Source organism: Papaver somniferum, chromosome 6 (genome assembly GCF_003573695.1).
Source record: "Papaver somniferum cultivar HN1 chromosome 6, ASM357369v1, whole genome shotgun sequence".
Lineage (NCBI taxonomy): Eukaryota > Viridiplantae > Streptophyta > Magnoliopsida > Ranunculales > Papaveraceae > Papaver > Papaver somniferum.
The window spans coordinates 161,781,410-161,795,535 of NC_039363.1; positions in this window are offsets into that span (position 1 = coordinate 161,781,410).

Genomic DNA, 14,126 nt, shown 5'->3' on the forward strand with positions numbered 1-14,126 from the left:
TATAAGCTACATTATCAACAAAGTGAATGCATAATGATTACCTGGAATCTACTAAAGGAAAAAAAAACACAAAATACAAACATTTTGTATTCAGAAATTTAGATCAACAACAACAGTTGATCCAAAATAAACTAAAAATCATCTTATTTTTTGTTTCAACAGTCTAGGTTGATCCAAAATAATATCAACATCTCATCAAAAACATAATCATAATCTAAATTTCATCACAAACAATATTCTTCAAACATTTCAGCATAAACATAAAACGTAATTTGATGAGCAGATCTAAGATTCGTACTTGTTCAAGAGATGAATATCGATCTCGAGATCAAACTATATCAATATCACCCAATCAATCTAACAAAATAGTCACGAAAATCAATCTTCCGAATAAATCATGATCTCTGCAACATCAACAAAAAACTGAAATCAAAAGTAAGGAAATATAAATCTGTGAAACGTACATGCAATCATCAAAAAAAACTTTATTAATCTTCAAATAAACATCAACATTACCAATTTGTTTCAGGAAAACAAATCTAGTGGTTTCTGTTGATTAATAATAATTGAAAACGGACTCAAAATCTCTGACTCTGTTGATTCAGATGAAGAATATGAACGAGAAGATGAAGAATTCCAATATCTGTTTCCCTCTCTCGTCAATTCACAGAAAAAAAATTCAAATTTTTTTCACGAACTCAGCTTTCTCATCTGCAGCTTTCTTCTCTCTCTCTTTCAGTTTTATTTCCGTTTAAAAACAGAAATTTGATTTGTATACGGAATATATAGTTGGGGTATATTTGGAAGTCCATAATTGGGTATTGGGCCCCTGATGGGCTTGTACAAGGAGAGGTACATATTTATTATGTGATAAGGACAATTGTATAACCCATCAAAAATAGGGACAATAATTCAATTACCACTTGACTGAACTGAGGTACCCAGGCCCCGAGTATATGTAGTTGGTCTTGAAAGAGGATATGTGAAATGTCCCCCACTACAAACTCATGATCTGTGTGGTGTGGTTGGACAAGAATGCTCCAATTTTTTATTTTTATTTTTATTTTCCTTTTATTTTTAATTTTATTTTATTTAACGCGCGGGTTACAACCCCATAGGGGTCACTATCCATCTAAAATAGACCCAATAAAAAAATAAAAAAATAAACCCCATTTTATCTAAACTGTCTAAAATCTAAATCACCCTTCCGTCTATTTTCCTATACCATCTGTTTTCTTTTCTATTCGAGTAAACCGACACTTCTCTTCCCTCAAAAACCTTCTTTTCTTTTCTCCTCTTCCCACAGAAACCAGAAAAGATAACCCTAGATCTGAAACCATGTTTGATTCCTTCTTCTTCTTACTCCACAAAACAGTTCTTTGAACTCATAACAAAGAAATCTAACCTTCCTCGAAAGAAAATTAGGTTTAAGTTTCATTTTGATTTTGACCTAATTTATTGGTTTTAAGAAATGGCGAAGAAGCAAGAGAAAAAACAAGATGAAAAGAAGAAGAAGGTGGTCAAACGATCTCCGAAAGGCAAATCATAACCCAATTTTGATTTTATTTAGTGGTTTCACCTAATTTATTGTTCTTCGGATGTTCTTTATTGATTTCATTTTTATGTTGTTTCACCTAAATTGGTTATGAATCTTAGGTTTCCGTAGAACATCGATTATGAATCTTAGGTTTAGTCACTGATTTTGCATAAATTAGGTTCCGTCATTGATTTCATACTTAGGTTTCTGTGGTTTCATAATCGATTTTTTTTCTTCAATGGTTTATTTGATGAAACCAAAATTGGTTTCCATCATTTTCATCAACATATGGCTTTATCATTTTTGATGGACTGGTATTGCATATGAAGGCATTGATGCAGAATTTAATCTGCTCTTTTTGATGAAACCACTTTTGGTTTCATCATTTACCAATAGTTAATTTGGTTCCACTATAACTGTTAGCAAGTTGATTAGTTCCACTATAATTGTTAGCAACTTTTAGTTAGGTATGTGCCTGCGTCAGTGTGCTTTTGAATATATGGTCTATCTTTTTATTGGTCGAACGTCGTATATCCTTTGACACTTGAGACCCCTCGATTCATGGTACATCATAATCTGTTAGCAAGTTGATTAGCTTACTTAGCTATGTGTGTGCGTCAGTGATTTAAATGATATTAATTGGATCAAAAATGACATGCTATGCGTATTAAACTTGCACATCTGGTCAAGGTCATGGTTTCTTGTTGCATATGAAGGCATTGATGCAGAATATAATCTGCTCTTTTTGATGAAACCATTTATGGTTTCATCATTTTGCACACCATAACTGATAATGGTTGCTAAGGTATATTCTGGTCTTTTTGATGAAACATTTTTTGGTTTCATCCCTTTTCATTTTTTCAAATTGGTTCCACCAGAATTGTATTTGGTGATGTTTATTGTATCTGACATAACCATGAGTTTGTTTGATGTAACCATAGTTGGATACACCATTTCTACTTTGGTTTCACCATAACCATGTGTTTGTTTTATGTGTTCTTTACATAACTTGGGTGTGTTTATTTCTAGTTTTTCTGATGAAACCAAATATGGTTACATCATTTTCAGTTATTGGTGAATCCAGATTTTATTTATTGTTTGTTTGATGGTTTACTTTTGGTTTCACAATAGGTAAAAAAAGATAAACAGAGCCGTAAAGGGGCTCATTGCATCATCTGTGCGCGGTAGCAGCTGAAATAAAGGCATTGATACAGAACAAATAACTGCATATGAAGGCTCTTGTATCATGTCCATTCTGGCGTTTCTTCGATCTCTTATATGATGGTGTATTGGAAGAAGACGAGCTCATCCATTATGATGGTTTTAAGTTCACTTGAACAAAGAAAAGATGGTATGCTCCCACATTGTTTCAGAGTAGCAAGATCAAAGAAAATGACCAAAGTTTGCATGTAAGATACTCCTTGACAACGGAGAATAGTACTCGCATGTGGTGCCCCATTTAGTATACTGTCAACTAGCCTGCAATATTTTTGTAAACTTGTAATATCCTGCTGCAAAATTATGTTTTCTTTCAAAAGATTCCAAAAGATTCCAATGCTTATAATAGTTTAAAAAGGTTTAAATGGTGTATGAATGGTTTCAATTATGATTATCAACAATACTGTGTTGTGAAAGATGAATAAGAAAAGTGACAGTAAAACAATGGTGAAACCAAATAGGGTTCCATCAAAAAATATGATGAAACCTATTTTGGTTGCACCAAATTATAAAGGCCTGCAAAAAAATCTGACAAACTTAATACAAAAAGTCTGAAAAGACTAAAAATATAGAACTTTCTCATTTGTCTCTTCCTACATCATCTATTGTGTTGTCAAAGATGCAGAAGAAAAGTGACAGTAAAACAATGGTGAAACCAAAAAGGGTTCCATCAAAAATATGATGAAACCTATTTTGGTTTCACCAAATTATAAAACTAAAACTGAAAGTTACAAGAGGCAACCCTGCATAAGATAATGCTTCCAATAGCTCCTCTGCTTTGGAGAAAGAAAAATCAGGAAAAATTGCTTGCTTTGTGGAGATCCACTGGACACCTCTATCTTCTGTGTGTAAAACACGTAGAGCAATATAACACATGGACCAAATATCCCTCCTATTCATTCCAGTCTGAACGTACTTTTCCACCCCCTGTCATGTCATTTCCGAACCAAATATCCCTCCTATTCATTAACATGTATTGGAAGACCGATATTAATTTGCAGTGGCAAAAAAGCAAAAGGATCGACCATCAAAATTCCTTCTATACTGCGATAAGTCTTGTGAAATTTCAAGTGAACCATCCCGAATAGTGCTATCTTGTTTCCCGGTATTAGAGCTATCATTCAGCTCCTTTATGCCACTCAAATTCACAGTATGCAAGTAAGCTGCTACACAAGCCCACTGGGATAAAATCCACAATTTCTCTTTCACCATTTCCTCATCCCTATGTACATTCCTACTTTTTGAAGTCTAGTTTAACCAGTGCTGGTGGGTTCACAACTATAAGTTTCTATAAAATGCAAAACTAAATTGTTTTCTAGCAAATCTATTCTAATAAACATTAATTGTGAGCAAGGAACAATCACAATTACCTCTTTTTCCTTTGAGATTGATCACTAATAGGTACAATAAGTCCACTAAACACCGTAATGCTTCATCACCATCTTGTTATCTCTTATCTTGCACCTTCTTTATATTCAATGAGCACGGCTTCTTAAAGAAAAAACACCAACCATTTCGGTGGTGGACAATATTATCTGTCAGCAACGAGTTGGTTTCGTCGACAAAAACTGACAAAAATTAGCAAAAATTAGATAATACCAAAATTGGTCACCTAATCAAGATCCGGCAGTAACAACTCAAATTCAAAAATCAAAACTAGTAGATCTAAAAATCCTAATCGAAACATAACCAAAAACCCAGCAATTTACAGTTGAATCATCATTACCACCCGACACCACTACCCATAACTACGATTTGATTTCATCTGGAAGTACTTAATTAATGAAAAACAAAAAATTGAATTCGAAAGACCAACTGATACATCAAATTGACGAAAAATCATCCAATAAACAAAGGAATTTGAGTATTAAGAATTAATAACCTGAATTGGCGTCCAAAATTACTGTTGATTGATCACTGAATTTGAAAACTATATACTCTGATGATGATGCGACGGAGGTGGTGTTGGTGTTACTGGAGGATTAGGACATGGTGGTGGGTTTGGGGGTGGTGTGAAAGTAGTAGGAGGAGGCGTTGCTGGTGTTGGTAGGGAAAAGGAGGAGGAAGATGTGGGTTTGGTGAATGCTAATGATCATGATAGTGGTTTTGGTGGTGGTCGTATAAGTAGTAGGAGATGGTGGGGAAAGGGGAAGGAGGAAGAGGCGTTGTTGGTGGTTGTTGTGTGAAAGAGAGGTATATAGAGAGACGATAAATCTAAGCATGGAGAAGGAGAAGAAGAGGGTAAGCTAGGTATTTTCAAAATAGGAAATAATCTAATTTACACATTTTTAAAATATTTGGACTTTTTGTATCACTTTTAGGGAAAATGGGAGTTCTTATAACTCTCAACATATGGGTGGAGTTTATGTACTCCAAATAGTATCACCTTGGTTTTTTAGAGCTTAATATGTATTTTATTTTCGAAAATCATCTAACAACTGATTTTCAGAAGTAACATAACTGACCTGTAAAAAACCAGAATTTACCAATTCTCTTCTAAAATGGGAAGCAATCTCAATATGTTTTGTTCTAGCATGAAAGACTAGGTTAATTGCTAGACTATTTGCAGAGACATTATCACAAGAAAGAGTAAATAGAGTATGTAGAGATGTATCAAGTTCATGATAACATGAATGTTTACATGATTACTGAATACGGTTTGAATCAATGAATTGATTAAGAGAAAAGATAATTTTGGGTTACAGGACAGACTTGAGTTTTATATTCATCTGAATTCTTCTCTCGACTCTCCAACACTCTCACGTGTATAACACACGTACACAACCTGACCATTTCTCTCACTACAAACCACTACAGACCTGAAATGAACCATCTATGTTATTATCCCCCCTCAAGGTCAAGGTGGATGGGAAAGAAACCTTGAACTTGCAGACCTGATCTGAACCATCTATGCCAGAAGATAAAATAATGATAACAAAAATCAATTTCAGTAGCATAGGTACAGGATATAACAACAACATTAATAGTACGTGTTGGGTTAAACAAGAAATGCAGTTGATGTCGCAGGCTCGCAATGGATATTGAGGAAGAGATCCAGTCATATAATGAAAAGATAATACCAGGTTGCCGTAGTCGCTGCAGTAAGTGTAGTATGAGAAAGAAAGAATGCAGGCATTTTTTGTCACAACATCAACAGGGGAAATTGCGATGCAACAACAGTTTGAAAGTGAACAACGTGAAAAACTCATTCTTGCAAACGATGAAAACTTGTCGCAGAGATAAAGAATTACTTTGTCAGTCTTGCAATACAAAATTAGTTACTTCAAATAGAAATGAAGCTTGGGGTTTATGCACTGCACCAGAAGTAGTAGTAAGAATTGGTCTTGTAGCAGTCAGGCAACAACAAAAGTAGTTGGTGTAGCAGTAGGTAAACAAGTGATTGTACCACAACTGAATCAGCTGAATATTGAAACACAACCACCACTCATGCAATAGTCATTCCAGCTGAAGATGACAATAGTTTGTTGTTGCAGATCATGAGTAAACAGCTATCAAACTCAGTAATACGAGCTTCAACAGTATAAGAAGGAGATATAATCACAGTAGTTGGTGCAAAAATGTTGATGCAACAACTATATCAGACCAGAACTAAGCTGAAAACTCATCTAAAAAATAGTTGTAGTTCTTCTAACCATTTGTATATGTTCACATTCACACACACACTACAATAAGAATTAAACCCATGTAGCATGTGCAATAACCATTTTTGTAATAGTTGTGTAGGATTCAAGAACTGCAATCTGATTATGTAAGATGCTGCCTCATACAAATACAATGTAAACATCACTAATTTGCATACTCCAATGACATGATAGAAGAAGTAAGACCTTGAACTGATATCCATCAAATGATTGAGAGTACAAAAAAGTACTTGGTAGCTGTACCATTATAATGCACTAAAAAGAAAGGAAAAGCAGCCGAAAAGTGTTAGAGTATTGCTCGGTCTAACTCGCATGCGTTGCTATCTCAAGCATGTTTGTCAATGTTAGTGATCAAAACTATAAGTCTTGATTTCTAGCCTATTTATAGATGTCTCGGACTAGGACATAGATAGTGTAGTTGAGCTTAGATCTCTCGACGTTAATCTCTTGAAGACGAAGAACTACTAAGGGGAGCTTGTGGAACTTCTTCGACAAAAGGTATGTGAAGACTTGAACTCATCTATCACTTGGAAAGTCTATTTCTACTATCTCCTATATTGAGAAATAAGTCGTTTTAAGATATAGTTTTCTCTATACACATTTGAGATTTCGAGCTGAGTATATCTCGCTTACATATTTCTTGAAATATGAGTTGGTAAAATTTCGCTTCGACCAAGTTCATCTTATATCACGAGAAAATTTCCGAGTCACATCATACATGGTTTGTGTGATACAACCATTTGATGTAGGCTTGGAATGTTTCGATAATGATTATTTCAGTATCTTCAAAATTGCTTTGATGCTAATAGTGTGTGAAAATGGCTATTGTCATTATAGAAGAATGTTTCAATGATTGAAATAAAGAGTTGATGATGTAACCATCTTTGGATATAAGCATATATAGTGTGTTCGCACATTAGTGTATAAATCCATAAACCGGAAGCCAAGAGTATGCATATGTGTGTATACAAAATTGGTGAAGGAGACAAGATAAGTATGCGTACCCGTACGCATACTGACGGAAGTTTTTGAACCGAAAATATCTGTTGAGTTTGGGAATTACAAACTCCTAAACTAGTCACCTTAAGTATGCGTACCCGTATGCATACTGGCGGAAGTTTTCGAACCGAAAATTTCTGCTGAGTTTGGAAACTTAACAAACTCAAAATCTGGTTGCTTAAGTACGCATACCCGTACACATACTTAAGATGGTTACTTTGTTAAATCGGTCAGTTCATGGACTTAAACATTTAAATCACAAGGAATGCAATCTTTGCAAACCGTGGCTATAATGTCCATGATTGATTCAAGTGAATCAAACCGATTTGGTATCAATTGTGTTTTCTTAACAATTGAACAACTCTTTAACTAGTTTCATTTGAGTCATTTGAACTAGTTATGGTTAAGATGAATAAGGTTGATATGAGAGTAATCATATGGCTAACCTCGGTTAACTGTTTGTGAACCAACCCGGTGTACACGTTTAGGTACGGTTACATAAACCTAAATGAGGGTACATTTCATTTGTGTGCAACAATCTAAGTTCGATCTAACGGTTGAAATATATTAGCTTGGTTTAATCAGGTTTTTCATCTAACGGTGATTATTGAATGCTTTGTTACCAAGGTAACTTGGATTGCAAACCCTGATTTGAAAACTATATAAAGGATAACTCTAGCAACTGGGAAAACTAATCCCCACACCTCCTGTATGTTACTAGTTGCATAACTAGAGTCGATTCTCCTTGAACCTTAGGTTTCTTCTCAAGACCCCGTAGGTTAACGACTTGAAGACTTCATTGGGATTGTGAAGCCAGACCCAACTATTATCTTTGTAGTTGCGTGATCTGAACTTGCTTTTCTATCGTGTTGAGTGCAATTGAAATAATTGGCTCGAGATTTTATATCTCCGATAGGCAAGATAGAAAAATAATCACAAACAAACTTCGTCTCATCGTTTTTGATTCCACAATAACTTTTTTAGATGGTCGATTAAGTTTATTGTGAGGTGATTGTAATACTAGGATATTCTTCGGGAATACAAGTCCGGTTTATCAATTGGTTCCTGTTCACCTTGAGTTATCAAAAGACGGAACAAAAACTCTTGGGTATTTCTGTGGGAGACAGATTTATTCAATCCTATAGACTTTTCTGTGTGTGACAGATTTGTCTATCAAGTCTTCGACTTTGGGTCGTAGCAACTCTTAGTTGTGGGTGAGATCATCTAAGGGAATCAAGTGCGTAATTTCCTGCTGGGATCAGAGACGCAAGGAGCGCAACTGTACCTTGAATCTGTATGAGATTGATTAGGGTTCAAATACAATCCAGTCCCTAGTTAATTGGTAAGGCTAGTATCTGTAGCGGCTTAATACAGTGTGGTGTTCAATCTGGACTAGGTCCCGGGGTTTTTCTGCATTTGCGGTTTCCTCTTTATCAAAATTCTGGTGTCTATGTTATTTCTTTTCCGCATTATATTTTGTTATATAATTGAAATATCACAGGTTGTGCATTAAGATCAATCAATTAGAATATCCAACCTTGGGTTGTTGATTTACATTGATTGACACTTGAACATTGGTCTTTGGTACCGTTCAAGTTACTCCTCTTATTCAATCGGGCTTGCAGATTTCTATTTGCTGATTGCGGATTGAATTAAGAGTTAGAGATATTAAACTCTTTGATATACTTTATTCTAGATTGAGTATGACTGTTTAGTTGACTGTCTAGTTGATTCTCTAGAAAGTGTATTGGAGTAAGTCCTCTCAGATTGCCAAACGAATTGTTGGGTGTGGTTGTTAGACCCCCACATTTTCAATTGGTATCAGAGCAGGCAAACACATTAAAGACCTCATAAGTCTGTGTTTGTAGCGATCTGATATGGACAAAGGTGTTATCTCTATAAAAGTACCACCAGTCTTCGATGACTCTAATTACTTGTGGTGGAAAATTGTTGTGCGTGCCTTTCATCAAGCGCGTGTTTTTCAATCATGGGTTTATGTAGTTAATGGATATGATGCTCCCGTTGTTGAAATAGGGAGTGCAACCGTTCCAAAGAACATTGGTGAATACAATGCTGCCGAGATACTTGCTGCAAAGTAAAACTCCGACGGTTTGAATGTCATTACCCCAGATCTTCAACACCATGTGACTATGTGCACTCGGTCTAAATATGCGTGGGATATCTTAGAAACCGTATTCGAATGAAATACCAGTGATAAGGAAGCTAGGCTTCAAAACCTTAATTCCGATTCATTTGATGAGTTCAACACTCTCTTCGCTTCCCTCCCTAAACCAGACCTTCTCCTCCTCTTTGTGACCGAAGCAAATACGGAACGGTCATTTCTTGGTTTAGGCCGGAGTTGTACAGATTTATCTCTCGAATCTAAAGTACTCCCGTGTAGTACATTTGTTTAGGGTTTAGATCTGTTTCTCACTCACTTACCGAAATTACCAAAATCGGCAGAAACGATTTTCACCCATAAACAATTGGCGACCACAGTGGGATATTGATCTTTCGGTTACAATGCCAGTTTTAAATCCTCGATCTCATACTTCGATCCAGACCTCAGGACGGAGAAAACAAGAGATTTGTTCTGGGATCTATAACTCGATTACCAGACAACCTGGTTACCAGCCGTGATCCGCAAAGAGATGGATGGGGACTTCACAGGAAGCTCCAAAGCGACTGGGGACTTTCCACAATCGCGGCGGTGCTTCCCACAAAACTCGATCTTACACACGGAGGATCCCTTTTTCATCAGGAGATCCCGGAAATCGAGTAAGTCTTGCCTAGAAAGAATAATATATGGTTTACAATTTCAAGTTTTCACGGGAATGATAAAACCGATAGCCATGTTATGTTTCATCCCATGTCATCTACCAACACACAACATACACAACATTCGCGTATCACTTACAATCATAACCAAAAAATGACATCATCCTAAAATGGTTCATCCCGAATAATAACCTAAAACCCCCATAAGTAACACTTGTCTATCAACCCAGAAATCCAGAAAATCAAAACCATAAGCCAGGTGTTTCATTTACTTTTCGAAAGGAAAAAAAACAGAAGAATTTCAGAAGACAGAATTGCATCCAAAGGAAGCCATTCAACGGTGGTTTGCCCTTCTCGAAGAAAACGTCCTTCGTCATTTGGAGGACCGCCTGTTTCACATCCAACTCTTTGTACAGCCTTCCAACCTCCGCCTCTTGTTGTTTGACCACGTCTGCAGAAGGACCTTCGGTTACCTTGGCCTGCAACCTTGTATCTCAGAGAAACCCTAACGCCCAGTCTTCTTGGAATCAGTTGCATGCCCATGTGTACCTACCTTGCATCATAACGATTACCAGTCACTATTCATGAGGTAGCTGACGCTACCACGGTAATATTCAAAGAGAAGAACAATATTTCTACAGATTTATGAAAGGCATACCTATGGCTAGGGTTTGCACCAACACAAGAAACACTGGAGTACATACCTGGAATATGCTGGCCCACTTTACTGCTACCGCGCCACGCCAAGACAGCGCCCACGCCGGAACCATCGCCCACGCCAAGCCAGCGCTCGTTCCAACAATATCCAGCGCTAAAAACTTGCATCTTCCCATGGCCAGCAGCTTGCATATTTTCCAGCGCGCCAACGACTTGCGTCCTTCCAGCACCGACAACTTGCGCCTTCCAGCGCTGACAGCTTGCGTCCTTCCGATACCGGCAGCTTGCATCTTTTCCAGCGCGTCGACATCTTGCGTCCTTCCAGCACCGGAAACTTGCGTCTTCCAGCGCTGACAGCTTGCGTCCTTCCGATACCGGCAACTTGCATCTTTTCCAGCGCGCCGACAACTTGCGTCCTTCCAGCACCGGCAACTTGCGTCTTCCAGCGCGCCGATAGCTTGCGTCCTTCCGATACCGGCAACTTACATCTTTCCAACGCCGACAACTTGCATCTTTACAGCGGCTTGCATATTTACAGCAGCTTGTATCCTCCCAGCGCTGGAAGCTTTCATCCTTCTAGCGTTGCACTTGAACGCCCCGTAGGGAATCAACAATTCGATTTCATCACACGTAAATATCAGGAACGACTTCTCCAAAATCGAAGCAAAGAAAATCAGCAAACCCCCTAAGTTCACGAAGACTCTCTTCATGTCAAGAGACGCATGATTTCTGGGGACTTCACCCACAAAACTGTGCAGTCCATGATGAAACATTTATATGAGATTCTATGTTTTTCTAAGGCACAACGTCAAGACATATTTGCAGCTCTCAACCGCGCCGCATCAGGGAAGCAGCCTTTTCCAACCAGAGAAATCGTTCCCAAATCCCAACCTCTCTTGGAGAGAACGATTGATAGATGGAACTGGTGACTCCTAACCACTGTCCGCTTGAACGGCGTCCAACCTTACAGCACACTGATTGACACAGCCTCTCCAGCGGCTCCGCTTCAATGTTCGCTTCAGCAGCCGCTCCGCTTTAACATTCGCTCCAACAGCCGCTCCGCTTCAGCGTTCTTTCCATAAGCTGCTCTAGGATCCGAAGACGAAACTCCAGCGTTTTTACTCCATGAGTTTCAACGTCCTCTCCGAGAACCGAATCCACTTCAACGCCTCCTTCCTGCCAAGGATCGTGTCGTAGCCGCTGCTCTTTCTTTCTAAGGATTTTGTCATGGCCGCCGCTCTTCCTTGCCGAGGGTCGTGCTGTAATCACCACTCCTTCCTTCCAAATTTGCTCACTTACGCATCCAGAAAATCTGTTTACTTCCATGGACAGTCTCTTCTGATCACATCTGCTGCCAAGAAATGTCGCCGCCCGTTTGTCGAAACCAGCCAGAGTTTCACCATGGAAACAATCATTGTAACGGTAACCCGTCCTCCTCCATATTTTAGTTACGCGTGGAAAAAGTAACAAAATCACAAGTACGAATACACGATGGTGGTATCCTTATCATGGTCAACCCACTGACCACACAAGATGGAAACATGCAAACTACACTTGGGGACTGGGAATATACACGGGAGCCCTTCACTGTTGAAGCTCAGAAGACACGATCAGCCATCAAATCATGACCAGAAAAAGCCGAAATATACAGGAAATGCCTTATTCCATTATTCAAGAGCTCTGAAGGGATTGGAAGGTCGAACAATCTAATCTAATGGAATATTGAGGTCTTTCAAATAAGAAGTTTTTCAAAGATGTAAAACCGCAAGCGAGATGCTAATTGGCGAAACCCTAACTTCTCCATGAATACGAAGAAGATAACAATAAGTCCGCAAAAGCATCAAGATGTCTATGCAACAAAGAGAAACAACAAAAAGGGAAACTGGTCATCGAAAGCAAATACACGAGTTTCCAACGCCTCTGTCAGAGATTCCTCAAGCACTTTTCCCAACAATCTCTCGGGCAACAAAGGTTCCATCCGAAAGCAGTATCAGCAGTAGTCGACGCCTCAACATCCCACCTGGAAACCGCCTCAGCGGCGACAGTATCCGTCTTCTTCCCGACATCCGCTTCAACATACGACCCACCATAGACCACTATGACTTCCCCAGCGTCACCACCAACAGTTTCGTTGTCCGCTCCGTAAGTTGTTTCAGTTTCATCGTCAACCGCATCGCCATCTTCCTCGAAAATCTCCTCAACAACCTCTCAAAGAGGATTCTCCGATTCATTCGCAGAATCAAGAACTATGACACCGTCTTGGACAGGGAAGTTACAATGACCTTCTCCTACAAGTTGAACAAACTCAGCTTGCTGTCGTTTTCAACTGAGAGGCGGACTACTTCTCCCTAACAACTGGTCGTAAAAGAAGTTTTATTACACTGGAGCCTCTCAATGCGTCGGGATACTTTGTCATATTCCCGCTCTTCCTCCATATTCACCGAAGCCAAAAGGGTATGGACACACACCTGTATCTTGCATAGATAGGTAGAAGAGCAATAAGATACGAGGAAAGTTTCATATCTGTCCACACAAGGTGATTAGGGTTTGGTGAGGAACGCAGGAAGCATAATACTCTCGGAGTTTGAATAAGGAAAGGATTTCCCGTTTCGGCTGAGTAAGGAGGAGAGGCGAGCCCGCGAAGACAAGCCAGCGTCGTGTCCAGCAGTCTGCGCTTTCTTCTGCGCCAACACTTTGCCCAGTAGTCCGCGTTCTCCTCTGCATCAGCACTCTTCCAAGCAGTTTTCGCTTTCTTCTACGCCAGCTTCCCAATCCGCGCCAGCTTCCCAATCCGCGCCAGCTGCCAATCCGCGCCATCTTCCCAATCCGCGCCAGCTTCCCAATCTGCGCCAACTACCAATCAGCGCCAACTGCCAATCCACACCACACCATGCTTTCCAACACCATGCTTTCCAACGCCATGCTCTGCCAAACGGCCCGCGCCCATTCCAAGCTCATTAATATTGACAAGTTCCTTTCACACCCAGTCTATACTAGCAGCTTCGCCTCGCGCTCCAAAGCCTGGCCACAAAGACATATAAACGACTGGGATTTATACAAAGCTACCAGATGCAAGGTTTACGAATTCTACTTACATCTCGAAAAAGGTCAGACAAGTCTCCTTAGCCCTTTTCACGACTTACTGTCTCAAATCTATCCTCGCCTGTCACCATCTTATGCTTACCTTGCAACAAGTCCCCTGTTCCAAGCTAAGCAGGGGACTTAATATTGATGGTGGTTTTTAGACAATGGGTAAAATCATAAAACCTTACGCA